At 51.7% G+C, this 16,804-nt stretch overlaps 1 long non-coding RNA gene across 2 annotated transcripts in view; it reads left to right on the plus strand.

Annotated features, from left to right (window-relative positions):
• Positions 1-425: 425 nt before the first annotated feature.
• Positions 426-16,804, plus strand: part of LOC116661367 — a 57,466-nt gene continuing 41,087 nt past the window's right edge. Inside the window, exons 1-2 of one of the 2 annotated variants that reach the window (XR_004317255.1) lie at positions 426-520; positions 2,011-2,054. This is a non-coding gene — a long non-coding RNA (uncharacterized LOC116661367). Of the gene's footprint in view, positions 521-1,144; positions 1,199-2,010; positions 2,055-16,804 lie in introns of those variants that run through there. The other variant, XR_004317254.1, reaches the window with a different exon arrangement.

Here is a 16,804-nt window from a genome sequence, read left to right on the forward strand (position 1 = left end):
GCTGAGACCAGCCACCTTGAACAAGTCATTTTTTTTTTTCCTTTTAGCTGATCTGTAAAGGGGGAGGAGGGAATCCTTCATTCCCCAGTTATTGGAATTAAACAAACTGTTGCCTAAATAATTAAGAGCTCAATAAATTGTCATTACAGCATTACTTAAGCTTTCATTTCCTTCTCTGAGTACCCGTACATAATAGCACCTGCCCCCTCCCCAGGGGGGCTGTGAGCATTAATTAAAATAAATGAAATAAAATAGACATCGAAGACTTAGCAGAGTGGGGGGCACACTGTGCTGGACAATGCTGGCCACTGTCCCCTGCTCATTCCCAGAGAATTCTTTGCTTCTCGGGACCAAAGTCCATCGGAAGGGAAAACAGGTAAAGTGCCAGACCGAGGGTCAAGCTGCTGGGGGCCGGGTATGGAACCCGCCTGGGCCTGACGTGGTGAGCCTTAGCTCCTCCCGGGTGAAGGAGGAAGAGGAGGAAGACCACGGCGTGGGAAGTCTGCTGAGATTTTGGTGGGTAAGTGGCGGGACCCCAGCATTCTTTGGGACTACTTCCTTCCCCCCTGCACCCCGAAGTCCCTCATCCATTCAACCATTTAGTTTTTAATTCAAGGCCTACTAAGTGAAAATATTGTGCCTAGTGGTGGGGATAGGGTGGAGAATCGGACAGACAGGGTCACTGTTTCAGGGCCCACATCCCGGTGGGGACACAGGTGGGGGAGTGGTAGCTGACCACCTCCCTGGAAGCAAAGAGATATTTCTGGTCTTTCCTTTTGGGGGCTGGGGTGGGTGGGTCGGCCGTCTAGTTTCCAGCTCCAATTTGGCCTTAGTTTGGGGTCCCCAGGAGAAGGCTCAGAAACTCATCTTTTAAAAGCACAGTGTGTTGTGCCGTGGGAGGATGAGAGAGCTATCTCCTCCTTCAGCTTTTTATTTTGATCATGTTCAGATCTGTAAGAAAACGGAGAAATACTACAGTGAAGGCTACTAAGTTCTTCACTTAGCTTTCGGAGCTGGGGGTGGAGACCGGGAACGGTGAAAAGTGAGCGGGGTTGGGAGCCCGAGGGGCGGGGCCCGGGGATGGGGCCCGGGAGGGGCGGGGCGCAGAGCGCGGGGCGGGGCAGCCGTGCGTCCAGGCGGCCGCCAGGGGGCGCCGCGGGGCAGCAGGAGCGGACTGAGCCGGCCTCCGGGGCCGCGGGTGAGTCACGGCGGCGGGAGGGAGCATGAGTCAGCCGTCCTCGGGCTTCCCGCGCCCGCCGCGCCCCGGCCGCCGCCCACAGCTGACCCCTGGGAGGGGCCCTGGGGGCGCCGCCCTGCCGCCGGCCGGGCCTGGGCTTCCCCAAAGCCGGGGCGCGGGGACCCGGCGCTCGGCGCTTTCTCCTTTCCGGTCAGAGTTTCGGAAGGAGACTTCGTGCGCGTTTGGGCCTGGGCCCTCCTGGGCTGATTCAAGGAAAGCGGGGGCTCCTGGGGTTCGGGAGCCGCGATGACACATCCTGCGGGGTGGGGCGGGGCGGGGCAGCCAGGATAGATCACCGAGTCTGCGGGGGCTGCTCCGGGTGCCTGGGTGCCGGGAAGCATGCCCCCCCTCCCCCCTCCCCACCCCCAAAGCCACACGCAGAGAGCCTGCTCTGTTCCTTGGCGTCCCAGGCGGCTTTCGCCTCCTCTCAGACTAAGTCAGAAGGAAGGGGAACCCTTCCTGGCTGCAGGTTGACGGTGCCCAGAGAGGGTCTGGCTCAGCACCTCGGGGGTCACAGCTGCCCCTGGCCTTGCAGATCCTGGGTCTGGCCTTGCGTGGGAGATGTGGCCCAGGCAGGGAGGTGGCTTGTCCAAAGGCCTCAAAGAGGAGGCGGAGCTCCTGGGTCTGGACTCCCACTCACAAGGCCATGGACAGTGCCTAAAACAGCGCCTTGTACGCAGCCATAATGCAGAGCAAGCAGTACAAATATATAATTTGCCTAATAGCTGATCTGTATGAGGCCCCTGCTGAGTGCCCCGTATTGTTTGTTCCAGGTGCTTGAAGGATTAATTATTTGATTTTCAGACTACTCTAAGACGTAAGTACTATTCATATCCGCATATGGCAGCTGAGGAAACAGAAGCTCAGAGAAGTTAGGTAACTTGCGAAAGATCACACAGCTAGGAAGTCTAGTGTAGGAGTTAAAATCCAGACCCCCTGATATCAGAGGCTGTATGCATGAGACTGACTTTAAATATTGGTGGGGTCCAGGGTCCATGAAAAAGATAATCAGTCGATCTAAAAGAAATGTAAAATTTTATTCGAGCCAAACTGAGGCCTATAACCTGGGAACAGCCACTCAGAAAGCTCTGAACTGTTTGGCCCATTAGAGGTGAGAGAGCAGTTATATAAGTTTTAATAGAGAGGGCTGTATGTGAAATGACACATTATTGACAGTTTACACAATCCATATCAACTCCTACCAAGTGTGGTCATGAGTCATCGTGGCCCCTTACGAGATTAAGAAGGAAGGTTCTGTCTTAAGAAATCGTGACCCTTTATGAGATGAAGAATGTTATCTCCAAGGGAGGTCAGGTTAATGCAGATGCACAACACACACACTGAAGGGGAGGGAGGAGGCCTGAGTGGGCAGAGAAAAGTTTTATGTTTAAATTTTGCTTGTCTTGCCATAAAATATGAATTTTGTGTCATCAGAGGAATATGCTGCAGGTGATTTTCTTCTCAAGGTATCGGAAGAGCATAGTGTTAAATGGCAGAGTTGGCTCAGCACTGGGGCAGGAGGCTCGGTGAGCCCTGTGGTTTTCCCAGATGCCACAGAGCAGACGAAAAGCACTGGGCGTCACTCTTGTTCAGTCTTTGGCTGTCCCTATGGCCCCAGGACCTGGTCTCCCGCCGCCACTACTCCCCCTGCTTGTTTGTGACCCACACTTGCTGCTTTGGGGCAAGTTGCCTTTAGCAGCTTTCCCCAAATACCTGCCAACAGACTGAGGCAGACTTGAGGTTCACTAGAGTTGGCTGGGGAGCGTGTTAAACACACAGATCCCAGCCCATGGCACGCAGAGCTGTGATTCTCAGCCACGATCATACACCGATACTCCGTTGACTTGAAGGAAGTGCTGATGCAGAATCCCCCGGAGATTCTGGTTGAATAGATCAGGGGTCCACCTGGGCATTGGGATGTCCTCGTATGTGGCTGAAATTGAGCACCACTGCTCAGATGGTTGAGTTCAAAGGGCTGAGGTGGTCGGGAAGTCTGTACTTTTAAGAAACTGTTCGTGTGATTTTCTGGTGCAGCCGTGTTCAAAACGTCTGGTGTAGATCTCACTTTCTGCTAATTGGCTTTGAAGAGCGTCCCAGATTCTTCCAGTGGGACCATCTGCGTCTCCTGTGAGAGCTGTTTCAGGAGAAGGAGGGGCCCTTCTCAGTCTCTCCTGGCCTCTGTCTCAGTTTATAGGATCACCAGTGTTCCCACCCATCCAATGAAATTCATTTCCAGAACGTTCTGGGCAGGGTGGTCACTCCTCTGGGCTAGTGGCCACCTGCAGCTGAAACCCCTGAACTCTGAGGGCTCAGACCAACCATGTCGGCAGCCCAAGGGCCTGAGTGAACCTTGGCATCCATCGTCTTTCCCCCAGGCTCAAGTAGACCGTGTTATCTGACAAGCCAGCTAGGTGGAGTGTCCCTCCCTCCTCTGGGACATGTTGCTTATCCCTCTCTCTCAGTTTTGTCTTCTGCCCTGGAGTTAAGTTGTATCTATCACTCCCAACTTGATAGTCTGTTCTGGTCTTTAGATGCCAGGTGTTCTTCTGGGTACTAGGTGCCCATGCGAGGTGTCAGGCTAGGAGTCTAGGGACCTGCGTTCTGGACACTAACTGTGCACCCCCAGGCATGTCACTCAACCTCTCTGACTCAGTTTCTTCATTCTGTGAAGTGAGCTAATGTGTCCTGCTACTTCACAAGGTTGCTGTGTGATTCAAATAAGATCGTCTGCAAAGCGGTGCCTTGGTGACTGCAAGTTGTGACACCAGTGTTATCTGTGTTCACTGAGTTGGATAAAATGAGCTTTCTGTTTCCCAGTTGGCAGAGTGAGGGGTCGTTTGCCCTAGGAGGGAACACCCAAGGTGTCAGCAGCTGATATTAAAGTCCCTGACAGTGGTGGATCCTGGAGTCTAACCCCCCTTCCTCGGTGATTCAGAATGGACTCATTGAGAGCTGACTGTAGGGTCCGTGTTCAGCCCAGTTAGGCATGAGGCGGTTCCCAGCTGTTTGTGGGGAAGTAAGACAGTCCACATAGAAGCGAGGTGGGCGATGCTGGGGAAGACCCGTGCTGGAAGCAGCGAATGCTTGGGAATTTCAGAGGCAGAGTGTCGCATTAGTGGCCCGGGAGTAAATACTGTGTGCAAGGAGGAAGCTGAATAGACCAGCCCAGAAGGACAGGTTGGAACTGCGTGGAAGGAGCAGAGGATGTGGGCAGAGCTGCCCTAAGCAGCAGGCCGCCCCTCACCCTGATTTCTAGCAACCCCAGCCAGCTGGACTGACCCAGGCATGTAGGCCTCTTAGGGAGCTGCGTCAAAAATGGTGCCATAAAGCGGTCACCAAACAAGGCTACGGCTGCTTCCTTCCTGGCCTTTGCTTTTTTAAGCCAAGGGGCATATCTTTCTTCCGGTAGTTTCCTCTGAAGGGGATGCGGTGCCCTGCCTTGCTGGCATCTGTCACTGTTGGTGCTTTGACAAGGAAGGACCAAGAACAGCCCCCTTCCTCTCGTCCCACTGGCAGGGGGCAGAGGCGGAGCAGCCACCGGTCTGTTCGTATGTCACCAAGGCAGTAAAGTGTAAACCTGTTAGGTTGCCGGGTCACCCCTCACAGCTGCTCAGTAATCGTCTCCCCTTCACTCTGGGCTCTCTGGCACCCCTGTGCTACCTTGCTCTGAACCGCCCCCCATGACATCTCTGCCCCCGCAGCGGGAGTCTCCACCCTCCGCCCAGGGCTGCCATCCATTTTTCCCCTTGGGAGTGGATGCGGCAAGGGAAGTCACTCTGTTTGGGGCCAAGGAGGAAGGAAAGAGGGACAGGACTGGAATGGGTGGGCAGTGGAAAAAGTGACCGCCAGCCATCCCCTGGACTTGGGCCTGGAAGGCAGTGTGGCGTGGTTGCCACGGTGACAGCCAGAAAAGAACACAGCCGGTTTTCTCTTCTCAGAACTGAAGAATATCTGTGGTGCCTTTTCCTCCCTGCTCTGATACCCTCAGGCCCACGCCTGATATGGGGTACCAATCCCCCAGGTCCGGCTGCTCATGCCTCAGTTTCCCAGCCTGACCGAAGGAAGATAAAGAGATGGTGCTGGGTATTCCATGTGCCCCTGCAGACCTTCCGACCTCCCCTGTCTGCTCTGCGTCCCAGCAGGCTGACCTCTGTGGTTTCCCCTGACCTCTGGCTTTTGGTCATCACCCCAGGGGGCTTCACCATCCCTTGGTTGATTTCCCTCAACCTCACCTGCCTCTCTGTGATTGGCCCCTCCACCAAGCTCCCCTCAGTCACCCTGTTTGCAGATGGGACCCTGATCGCTGTAAACAGTGTCTTAACAAGGAAGAAGAAAGGAGGGCAGTCGTCTCAGGACGCCTTCCTCCACGGTCAGGCTCTGGCAGGCCGGCTGTGTGGGTGGGGTATTCTTGTCGGTGTAATCTGAGATGCATTCAGAAAGCTGCTCTGCACAGAAATAGCCAGGCTGATATCCTGAAGTTCAAGGGGCACTCTCTGGGTGAAAAAGTTTCTTTGTAAAGATCCCACATTCCCCAGGAAAGTGAGCACATTACATTCACTCATTTCTCACACATCTTCGTTTTAGCAGATAAGAAGCCTGACCTTAAGTTTCAAAAATGCAAGGACTGTGTCTGACTTCCTTGTGTCGACGTGGGTGGCACGGGGTCTGGTGAAGAGTAGGCTTTAAAAAAATCTGCTGAATAAATTCATTCCCCATTTACTAAATGTTTCTTGCACACCTACTGTGTGCCAGGTATTCTGGGTTCTTGCGATACATTAGTGAACAAAACAGATAAAGATTGGAAGCCCAACCCTCAGGCAGAGAGACAGACAGGATGTTTTATATACACACATATACATATATGTGTGTGTCCAAAGCCTGCCACCCCCTCTGAAGAACCCCACTGCGCCCACAACCCCATCCAGATTTTCTGTCCCCATCACTCTAAGCAGCCAAGTCTCCTCCTGTTTCCTTGGTGTAGCTGAGCTCAGAGACAGTTGACAAGGAAAGTAGAGGCTCCTAACAAATTACTGTGGCTGCTAGGAGTTTTTAAAGTGGATATTTTATAGTCAGCCCCACACTGGTGACATTTAATGCAGCATGACAGACTGTATTAAAGACAATCAGGTACTCTCTGATCCAAGATGGTGGCATAGGAGCCTCCTGAACTCACCTCCTCCCACGGACCCTGCACATCTGCAGCTACAAGTGGAGAAATTCCCTCTGAAAGAAATCTGGAAATTCTCTACACGTTGGATGAATGAGAAAATGCCCGCATCAAAATGAGCAGCTAAGGCAGCGACACACTGGCCGTAAAACCCCACCGTGTGGAGTGCCGTGCAATTGAGGAACCCAATTGTTGGACCCAGTATCTTGCATCCCACGTTTTAAGACTTCCACTTGAGAGGTGGGCCCCCCAAACACCGAGCTCTGAAAGCCAATGGAACTTGCATCCATGGGATTCAAAGGACTACAGTAAACAAAGAAAGAGTTCTTAATGGGGTGTACCCCCATGGCTCAGCGCGGAGGGGAGCAGACAGAAATGCCTGTCTCCCAGTCTTTCCCTGAGTAAGTCCTATTTGCATACCTTAAAAGCTGCTGCCTGAGGGTTAGGCTTCCAACCAGCCTGCATCTAGGTGCTGACTGAGATCCTTCCTTCAGGGACACTGACAGGTCTTGGCACACCCTCAACTACTGGGAGCCTTGGAGAACGAAGAAGGCAGCTTGGACAACCACAAAGGCTTGAAAGACAACCGAGAGCTCCGGCTGGGCTGAATGACAAAGTCCACCCGATACACGAGACCAGTCTGTCAAGACTGGGAGAGGTGACCCTTTTGCCTATTGCACAGAAACCAACATAGATGTCAAGGAAAATGAAGAAACAGAGTATTAACAGTAACTGTTACTACATTAATTTGTTAATGGGTACACAAGGTAAAAAGGTGTAAATTGTGACATCAAAAACATAAAATGTATGTGTGGGGAGAGTGGAAATGTAGAGCTTTAGCAAGTGCCCAAGTTAGGTTGTTATCAGCTTAAAACAGAGTGTTATAAATATAGGCTGTTTTGTGTAAGCCTCATGGTAATCGCAAAACAAAAACCTATAGTAAAGACACAAAAGAAAAAAAGAAAAGACTCTAAACATACTACTACAGAAAATCATCTAATCACCCAGGAAAAGAGCAAGAGTAGAAGGGAAAAGGGAGTCACCAAACAGCCAGTTAACAATTACCAAGATGACAATAGGAAGTCAGTCCATATCTATCAATGATTACTTTAAATGTAAATGGACTAAATTCTCTAGTCAAAAAACACTGAGTGGCCGAATGGAATGAAAAACAAAGCCAAGTATATACTGCCTACAAGAGACTCACTTCAGATTTAAGGACAAACAGACAAAGTGGAGATATGTGAAAATATATTCCATGCAAATAGAAACCAAAAGAAAGCAGAGGTAGCTATACTTATATCAGACAATGTAGATTTTAAGCCAAAGATTCCTACAAGGGACAAAGAAGGTCATTATATTATGATAAAGAGGATGTAACATTTGTAAATATTTATGCACCCAACGTGGAGCACCTACTATGTAAGACAAATGTTAACAGACCAGAAGGGAGAAACAGGCAGCAATATAATAATAGTAGACGACTTCACTACACCACTTTTAACAACGGACAAGTCATCCAGAAGGAAAATCAGTGAAACATCATACTTAAGTTACACGTTAGGCCAGGTGGACTTAACAGACATTTATAGAACATTCCATTCAACAGCATCAGAATGCACATTCTTCTCAAATGCACACGGACCAGTCTCCAGGAGAGATTATATGTTAGGCCACAAAACACATCAATAAATGCAAGAAGACTGAGATCATATCACGTACCATTTCCAACCACGATGGTATGAAACTAGAAATCAATTACAAGATGAAAGCTGAAAATTCACAAATAGTTAGATATCAAACAACATGCTGCAGAACAACCAGTGAGTTGAAGAAGAAATCAAAAGAGAGAAAAACATCTTAGGACAAATGAAAATGGAAATACAACATACAAAACTCATGAGATGCAGCAAAAGCAGTTCTGAGAGGGAAGTTCATGGTGATAAATGGCTACATTAAGAAAAAAGAAGGGTCTCAAATAAACAACTAACTTTATACCTCAAGGAACTAAGAGCAACCCAAGCCCAAAGTTAGCAGAAGGAAGGAAATAACAATGATCAGAGCAGAAACATATGGAAAAAAAAAAAGACTAAATAGACAATTAAAAAGAGCAATGCAACTTAGAGCTGGTTTTTTTGAAAAGATAAGCAAAAATAAACAAACTTATAGCTTGACTCACCAAGAAAAAAAGAGAGGACTCAAATTACAAATGAAAGAGGAGACAGTACAACTGACAAATGACCACACAAATAAAAGGATCATAAGAGACTGCTATGAACAATTCCATGCCAACAAATTGGACAGCCTAGAAAAACATGGATAAATTCCTAAAAACATATGACCTATCAAGACTGAATCATGAAAAAATAGACAATCTGAACAGATCAATTTACTACTAGTAAGGAGATTGAATCAGTAATCAGAAACGTCCCAGGAAGGAAAGGTCCAGCACCAGATGGTGTCACTGGTGAATTTCACCAAACACTTAAAGGAGAATTAATAAAAATCCTTCCTTCTCAAACTCTTCTAAAAAATAGAAGAGGAGAAACACTCCTAAACTCATTTTCCAAGGCCAGCATGACCCTGATATCAAAGCCACTATACCGCTAAGGAAAACAGCATGGAGATTCCTCAAAAAATTAAAAATAGAACTACCGTATGATCCAGAAATCCCACTTCTGAGTATACATTCTAAGGAAAAGAAAATAGGATATCAAAGAGGTATCAGCGCTCCCTTGTTCATTGAGGCTTTATTTACAACAGCCAAGATATGGAAACAACCTAAGTGTCCATCCGTGGATGAACGGATAAAGAAGATATATATACACAATGGAATATTATTCATGAGAAAGAAGGAGATCCTACTGCCCGTGACAACCCGAATGGAACTGGAGGGCATTAGGCTAAGTGAAATAAGCCAGACAGAGACAAATACTCCATGTTACTGTGTATATGTGGGATTTTAAAAAGAAAAATAAGTCAAACACATACAAAAAGAATGTAGAAAAGTGGTTGCCAGGGGCTGGAGAGTGGGGAAATAGGGAGAGACTAGGAGGCAAAAAAAAAGTGAAACTCAAAAAACAGAAAGTTCCCAACACCTAGAAAGCAAGAAAACATGACAAAGGTCCACCCCTTGTCGAGCTGGGGGGCGGGGGGGACCAGTGAGGTGCGGGTGGAGAGAGGGTCACAGGTTCTGTTAGTCTGTGTTCTTGGCTGCAGCCACAGAAGTGACTCTGGTTGACTTAGGCGGAGGGAGCTCCCTGCGGGAAAGACGGGAGAGGAAGGCGTGGGTACGGGGCACCTTCTGTAGAGCGTCTACCATGTGCTTTCACACACGTGATCTCTTTTCATTCCCATGTCAACCTTGTGAATTAGGCATCGTTACTCCCACTTCACAGATGAAGGAACTGAGGCTCAGTGAGGTCAAGTGACTTGCCTAAGATTGTATAGCTAGTAAGGGGCAGATGTAGACGTGAAATCTAGAACTTTCTGTTTTAAAATCCCATGCTGTTTCTGGGGTTTATTTTTCTCTATTTTTGTGTACATGGATTGCCCAAAATCTGCAAATATTTTCACCACTGCTGGAGTCTTGGCAAAATCAGCCAGCGGGTGGCGGCCAGAGGATGTGTGGGAGGAGGAGGGGGTGGGGTGTGCCTGTGTGGGCCCTTTGTAGTCAGGTTATTTAGAGACCTGGACCTTCTCCCTTGTAACAAATATCAGAGGTATTTCTTCTGGCTCCTGGACTCAAGGAAGGTAGCGTCCCTTCTGTTCACAGGAAGACATCCAGGAGAGGCGGTGCCCGGGGGTCAGGTGAGGCCAGGCCAGCCTGGGGGGTGAACTAAGGCTCCCGGACTGAAGGTATCCTGGGGATGTAGGGCACACCATAGGACTGCCGGCCCGCAGCGACTCCTGAGAGATACTGGCCTGATCCCTGTGGCCCTACCTCCTTTGGCCCAGCATTGGTACCGACTCAAGGGCAGCCCCACCACAGGCTGATCAGGGGTGGGTGATGGGGCTCTGGGGTCAGGGCTGTGCTCACATCAGAGCGGTGGGGGTAGGCTGTGCTTTCTGGTAGAGGCGCAGATGCAAGAAGAGGCCCAGAAAGAGCAGGACGAGAGGCAGCTGCAGGAGAGGGGCTCTGGGCTCTGGAGGGCCCTGCGTCCCAGCCCTGTCTGCTTTCTGAATTACAAGGCCCCTGGTATGGCTGGCCCTGGGGTCCCTGGAGTCCTTCAGACCCTTCTTGCTGTAAACTCCTTACCGAAATCCATTTTTAGACCTAATTAAGAGTGACGAATGAGGACAGTCCCAGGTTGATGTGGTCTCCCTGCCAGGTTCTCCAGGGCCTGGCTTGGGGGCCTGTGGCCGCCCACACTTGGGTCACTGGTTCCTGTGATTCAAGTTCATAGGGACACTTCAGGGCCAGAGCCTGAAGAAGGGGTAAGATGTGGGCTAGGAGCCAAGGCAGAGGGGAGAGAAGGGCCAGTGGGACCAGGGATGGAGCTGATACAGGAAAAACGGGGCGCGAGAGGGTGGCCACGTCCCAGGGCTCAGGTGAGTCCCTGGGACGCACCCCACCAAGTGAGGGTCCTTGGCTTTGCACAGGAAAGAATTCAAGAGCGAGCCATAGTAAAGCGAAAGTAGATTTATTCAGAGATGCATGCTCCATGGAGAGCGCAGGCAGTCTCAGCAGGCAAGAGAAAGGCCTAGGAGATACACATTCCATTACTCAGAAGGGAGAGTGGGGGCCTCAAAGGATGGGGCTAGAAGAATGAGATCTCTGGCCTTGCGGTGAGGGGCGGGTGGTTTTTATGGACTTGGTAACTTCGCAGGCTAACAACTGCTCGAGGAAGGGGCTGGGGTTCCCAGGAACTGGGCCACTACCCACTTTTTGACCTTTCACAAGTCCGCCTGGGAACTGTCCTTGGCATCTGTGGGAGGGCCACTTAGCATGCTATTGTATTTTAATGGGAAATTATCGAAGCTCAAGGTCTACTGGCAGTTGAATCTTGTACCATGTCGGCGCTAACTGCTGTGTCATTCCTTGACTGGTGCCCCGCCCGCTCCCCCCACACCAGCTGCTGGGCTCTCAGTCCGGACGTGACCGCGGAGCGCAGTCGCGGGGTGTGTTCTAAGTGTCCTCTTACTCGGGAGACTCAAAGCACTAGTTTGCATTTCAAAGCATGTATTTAACTATTTCAAAATCTAGAAGGCGCAGAAAGGGAGACACTGAAATCCTCCCACCTTCCTGACCGTACTAGTACTAGAGTTTTCTGCATCCTTCCAGAAATGTTTTATACAGTATTGGCAAACTCCCATCCATCTGTGCCCCAACCGTGACACAAATGTCAGCATGTTAGTCCCATTGTCCCACGCCTTGTTTTCTTCATTGTGAACCATTAATTACCCCCCCACTGCGCCCCCCCAGGTGAGCGTAGATCTGAGACCACCCCTATAACAAGGTCACATTCTGAAGTGCCTCTCTGCCAGAGGAGAGGGGCTTGGTGGGCGGCAGGGCTGGCTGAGACCTGAGGCAGGGTGTGCGTGTGTGCGCGTGTGTGCGTGTGTTTGTGTGTGCGCGTGTGTGTGCGTGTGTTTGTGTGTGTGCGTGCGCGCGCGCGCACACACACACGTGCCTCCAGGGAGATCCAGGAGCGCCCTAGTGCTCTGAAAACCTGGTTTTGCTTCTGGAGTCTTAACCCTCCTCAGGCTTGGTTTCCCTCCAACAAAGGGGTGTGACAGGACATTCCCTGGAGGTGCGGGGAGGATGGAATGAGGGTGTGTTCAGGAATTGTCTTGTGAATCCTTCCGTCCTATGAGGTGAGAGGTTATTCTCAGCTGGGCAGATGAAAAGGTTCTCCACCTCCCCATAAGGGTGGGTCTGACCTCTGCCTGCCTCCCACCCGCCCCCTCCTTCCCCGGGGATGGCGCCAACAACTCTACTCCGGGGAGTAAACAGAAGGTGGGGCGCCCTGCCTCCCACCCACACCCACCCACCCGCTGACCGGCCTCTGCCCCACCTCACCTGCCTCCTGCCCTTTCTGGGGCACCTGAAACCTTCTACCTCCTCCCCCAACTGCCCAAGTCTTCAACCTTCCTCTTTCCTGGCTCCTTCTAATCAGCATTTCCACATGCTCAAGTTTTTCCTGTCTTAAAAAGGAAACCCTCCCTGGACCCCACTTCTCCTTCAGCTACTGGTTTTCCCCTCTGCTTTAGGATCAAACTCCGTAAGATGAACTGAGGCTCAGACCATCACCCGCTCCAGTTCCCTCACACCTCAGCCCGTCGTATTTTTTTAATCAAACGTCTGTCAAGTTCAACATGTCAGGTGCTGCCCTACACACTTGCATGTAGAGACCCATTGAATCTTCACAACTTCAACCCAAAGAGGTAGATACCATTACTAGCCCATTTTACAGATGAGGAACCTGGGGGGAGGTTAAGTGTGATCACATTGAGGACAATCCACACCCCGGGAGTGGGTGGTTTCAAAGCCAGGCTGTCCCCCTCCCGTGTGTGTTGGTCCAGTAAATTGATCTATGCGATGTCAGTGACCAGTTCCAGTTTGGACTCCCGCATTCTGCCTTGGCTTGGACACTTCGGTTCCTTAAATCTCTGTGTTCCTCTTTCCCTTCCCATCCTGCCCACTTTCCTCGGGTGAGCTCCCCCACTTCTGGGAGCGCTGTGTGCTCACTGACTTCCCTTATCTCCCTCCTTGATCTGCCGCGTGCCCCCAGTCTCCTGGCTGCGGTCACTCTTCCACTTGCCATCCTCACTTGGGTGTTGCAGGGGTATTCTAAACGGCCCCAGCTGGATGCAGGTGTGCTCAGAGGCTTGGATTTTCTCGCAGGGTGGAAGGCCATGGAGGGCCGCTGGTCAGGGGTGGGGAGGGGCCGGGAGTGGATCAGCTCTGGGCCTTAGAAAGCCCCCGCCCTGCGCTGCTGTTCACCGTGTCACAAGCCCTCGACTCCTTTGCAACTCCCTGGGTCCCTGCTCATGGGTCGCTTCCTCAGGAGGTATTGCCTAAGACCCTGTCCTGCAGCTCGAGTGCCCTCCCAGTGTGTTCTCTGCGTCCCCCTCTGCCCCTGGTCACATCAGTTCTTAATCTGGACCACAGCTGTCCATTTCCTGGTTTGTGAGCCTGCCCACACCACTCCTCCCCACCATGTGTGGTGACTTTGTTTCCCTTTGGATGTGATGACCCCCTGCTTCACGTGCAGCGAGCGCTCCAGAAATGTGTGCTGAGTGATGTTTTAAAGTTGCAGATCTGTCTGGGGTTGCTGGGGGATAAAACTACACGGTGATTGTTTGGCTCAAGGAAGTCAAAGGGAGAAGCCCCGAAACAGGAACACGGGACTGTAAGTGTCTGTGTGTCTGTGCCCGGCTCTCTCACTTTCCCCTCGGGGGCTGGTGAGAACAGCACGGGCTCGAAGCGTGGAGGGCCTGGGTTCACATCCCACTCCCCCACCTGCTGTGGCGGGACCTAGAGAAAGTTTCTTAACCGGTTTGTGTTTCTCACGGACATACGTCACCTGAAAGCTCGCACAGGGCCAGGGCTCTGCTTCTGTCCCTAACTGCCCTTGTGTGAAGGGCCTCCCCGCTGTGTGTCTCTGTGCCCCATCCGCAAGGTGAGATGTCCCGGCCGGACTCTTTCCAAGGCAACTTCCGTGTTTAAGCCCCTTTAGCCCAGTGTATACGTCTCAGATTTTCTAGTTCAGCACAGCAGAGAACATCTCCCCAGGAGGGAGGAATGGGAATCCTACACCCACAAGACGGCACCCCCCTGCTCACCGAGAGGAGCAACTAAAGAAGTTGTTTATGCAAACAGAACAGCCCCCACCACAGTGTGCCATTGCCCCTGGGAGCTGTTTGGGAGTCATGCTGACTCCGGTCACATAGGCTGGAGGAGCTGATTAAGACACACAGCCGATGAAACCCCATGGTTTTTGTGCAAAGCTTATCTCTCATCCCTGGAGGCAGTGAACTTGACTGCTGGGTGGCTGTCAGACTAGAGCCCCAGGAAGAGCTGATGGTGTGGTTCAAGTTTGAAGGCTGCCTGCTGCAAAATGTCTTCTTGCCCAGAGGAGGTTAGACTTGGTTCTGTCCAGGACTTCAACTGGTTGGATGAGGCCCACCCATATTATGGAGGGCCACCTGCTGTACTCAAGTCCGCAGATCTCAGTATAAATCTCATCCAAAAACATCCTCATAGAAACACGTAGAATAATGTTTGACTACATGTCTGGGCACCGTGGTCGAGCCACGTCGACACATCACAGTAACCATCACGGAGATTTCTGTTTCATCCCTGCAACCTGTGAGGTAGGGTTTGGGGTCCCCGTTTATGATGAGGAAACCCAGGCTTAGAGAAGTAAACAGGGTAACTCAGGGCTGCGGTGCATGCCGTCATCAAGGGGGCATCCCTCACAGACTGCACATGAAAATGCTCTCCGGGTGTTACTCAAAAACCAGCACCCAGGCGCCCAAAGCAGGGGCACGTGAGGTCATGGTTAGAACCTGACGGAAGGTCCTAGCACATGTTAACCGGGGCGGAGGCGACGGGCAGGTGGGTCACCTTGCCTCTCAGTATCTAGACAAGATTGGCTCGTCCCCGCATCCCCCCTTGTGGAAAGTCCGGCGTCTTCCCTGTGCTTTCTAAGATGGCCTGGGTGGAGGTGGAGGTGTCTTGGCCAATTGGCTCTGACTTCCTGCTTCTGTCTGGGCGGCGACCTTATTGCCACAGCCGGTGCTGTCTGTGTTTGTCAACCTAGCAACCTTTTTCCTTTATTTCAAAATCCACCTCCTCCTGTCCCACCGCGAGTCATCTGTTTGGCACTGGCTTTACAGTCAGCCCGGGGAGATGGAGGGAGAGCTGAGGGCAGCAGTGACGACTGCAAACTGGATGCCAGCCCATGTTAGCCCACATGTTCTTACGAAACCGGCTTCTCGGGGCATTTGCACAGCCCGGCTCCCTGTTCCTTAGTATTCCTCCGTCTTTCCTCACCTTCCTTCCTCTGCCCTCCCATCACTACCCTCTTCCTCTCAGAAACAAAAATTAAATTCCTCCCCTCTGTTTTTGCAGGGAAAGTCCACCTTCTCCCACCCAGAGCGCTCATCTTGGTTCCAGGTCTCCGCGGTTGTCCGGGGAGCAGGCAGAGGCTTCCTGGGAATTCTTGTAGATAGAGGCAGGCCTCCTCCCTCCCATCCAGTTCCTTCCCTCACAGGAGCTGGCACTGCCCTTCTGGCCAGGTGAGAAGGCTGCCTGTCCAGCCCGGGCAGGTGAATTTCCATTGTGAGGACAGGTCCCGATCTACCTCAGCTGGAAGCCCCAGGCTCTGATCCCACAGGACTTTGTGTTTCGTCCTCCTCTGTGAATTGTCCACAGTGAGTGGGCCCCATGGCCCAAGGGCCAGAGGGTCTGGTCTGGAAAGTGCACTTGACATTCCGGTGTCTGGCAGGGTCTGTGCTCAGGTGGACACTCCCATGATGTCCACTGTGTCTCCCGCCACTGGAAATGCTTTGGGTGCTTGTGTTCGGGGCCCCTCCTTGGCCTCTCAGGAGTCTGCCTGCTGTGTTCCCTGTTATGGGCATTGAAGGCTGGATGCCAAGTACCTTGGAGCTCAGATTCCCAGGCTCCGGGGGTCTTTGTGTTCCCGAGAGGTGTGTGGTACTGGAGGCTGGCACTGTGGGCTTTGGTGGCAAACAGACATGCCTTAAATCCTGACTCCATCACTTTGTGAATTTGGACAAATTACTTAACCTCTCTAAGTCTTAGTTTCTTCATTCATAAAAATGGGCATTATAGCACCTCCGTCATGAGGGCAGCTGAGAGGGCCCGAAATGGTAAGATGTTGCAGGCACCCAGCACAGCACCGCCTGTTCAGGTCAAGGTCCAGGGTGCAGAGAGCCTGGGCCCTGCCCTCTGGAGCCTCCAGCCTCTAAAAGGATTGGAGCCCCACCTGCCGCCTCCCTCCCATTGCTAATCCCCAGCCCGGCTTCCTGGGGGCAGGTGGGGGAGCAGAAAAGCCCCCCAAGGTACCATTGGGAGGTCTGAGCCGTGGCTCCAACCAAGCTCACTGAGGCAGGCAGCTCCATGTTAACGCCCTTAACCCTGGGGGTCCAGGAAGCTCATTCATGCGAATCGTGCTCCACGTGCCTGAATGATTCCCCCAAAATGACCCAGTCTGGGGCATGACCCCCTCTGCTGCTCTTTGAGCCTTCCGCTCTGTGTGAGCCCGGCAAACTGCACTCCCTGGAGGGCAGCCTTTGTTCAGGTGAAGCCTGTGGTCTCTCAGCCAGAGTTTGGACAGAGGAGGAGGGAAGAAGGGAAAAAAATCAAGCTCAGTGTATCCTTGCAATAATTGTTAGTGACACCTTGTGTGTGCGAGGCAGTACCACCTCTA

This window comes from Camelus ferus, chromosome 34, assembly GCF_009834535.1.
Source record: "Camelus ferus isolate YT-003-E chromosome 34, BCGSAC_Cfer_1.0, whole genome shotgun sequence".
NCBI classification, from domain to species: domain Eukaryota; kingdom Metazoa; phylum Chordata; class Mammalia; order Artiodactyla; family Camelidae; genus Camelus; species Camelus ferus.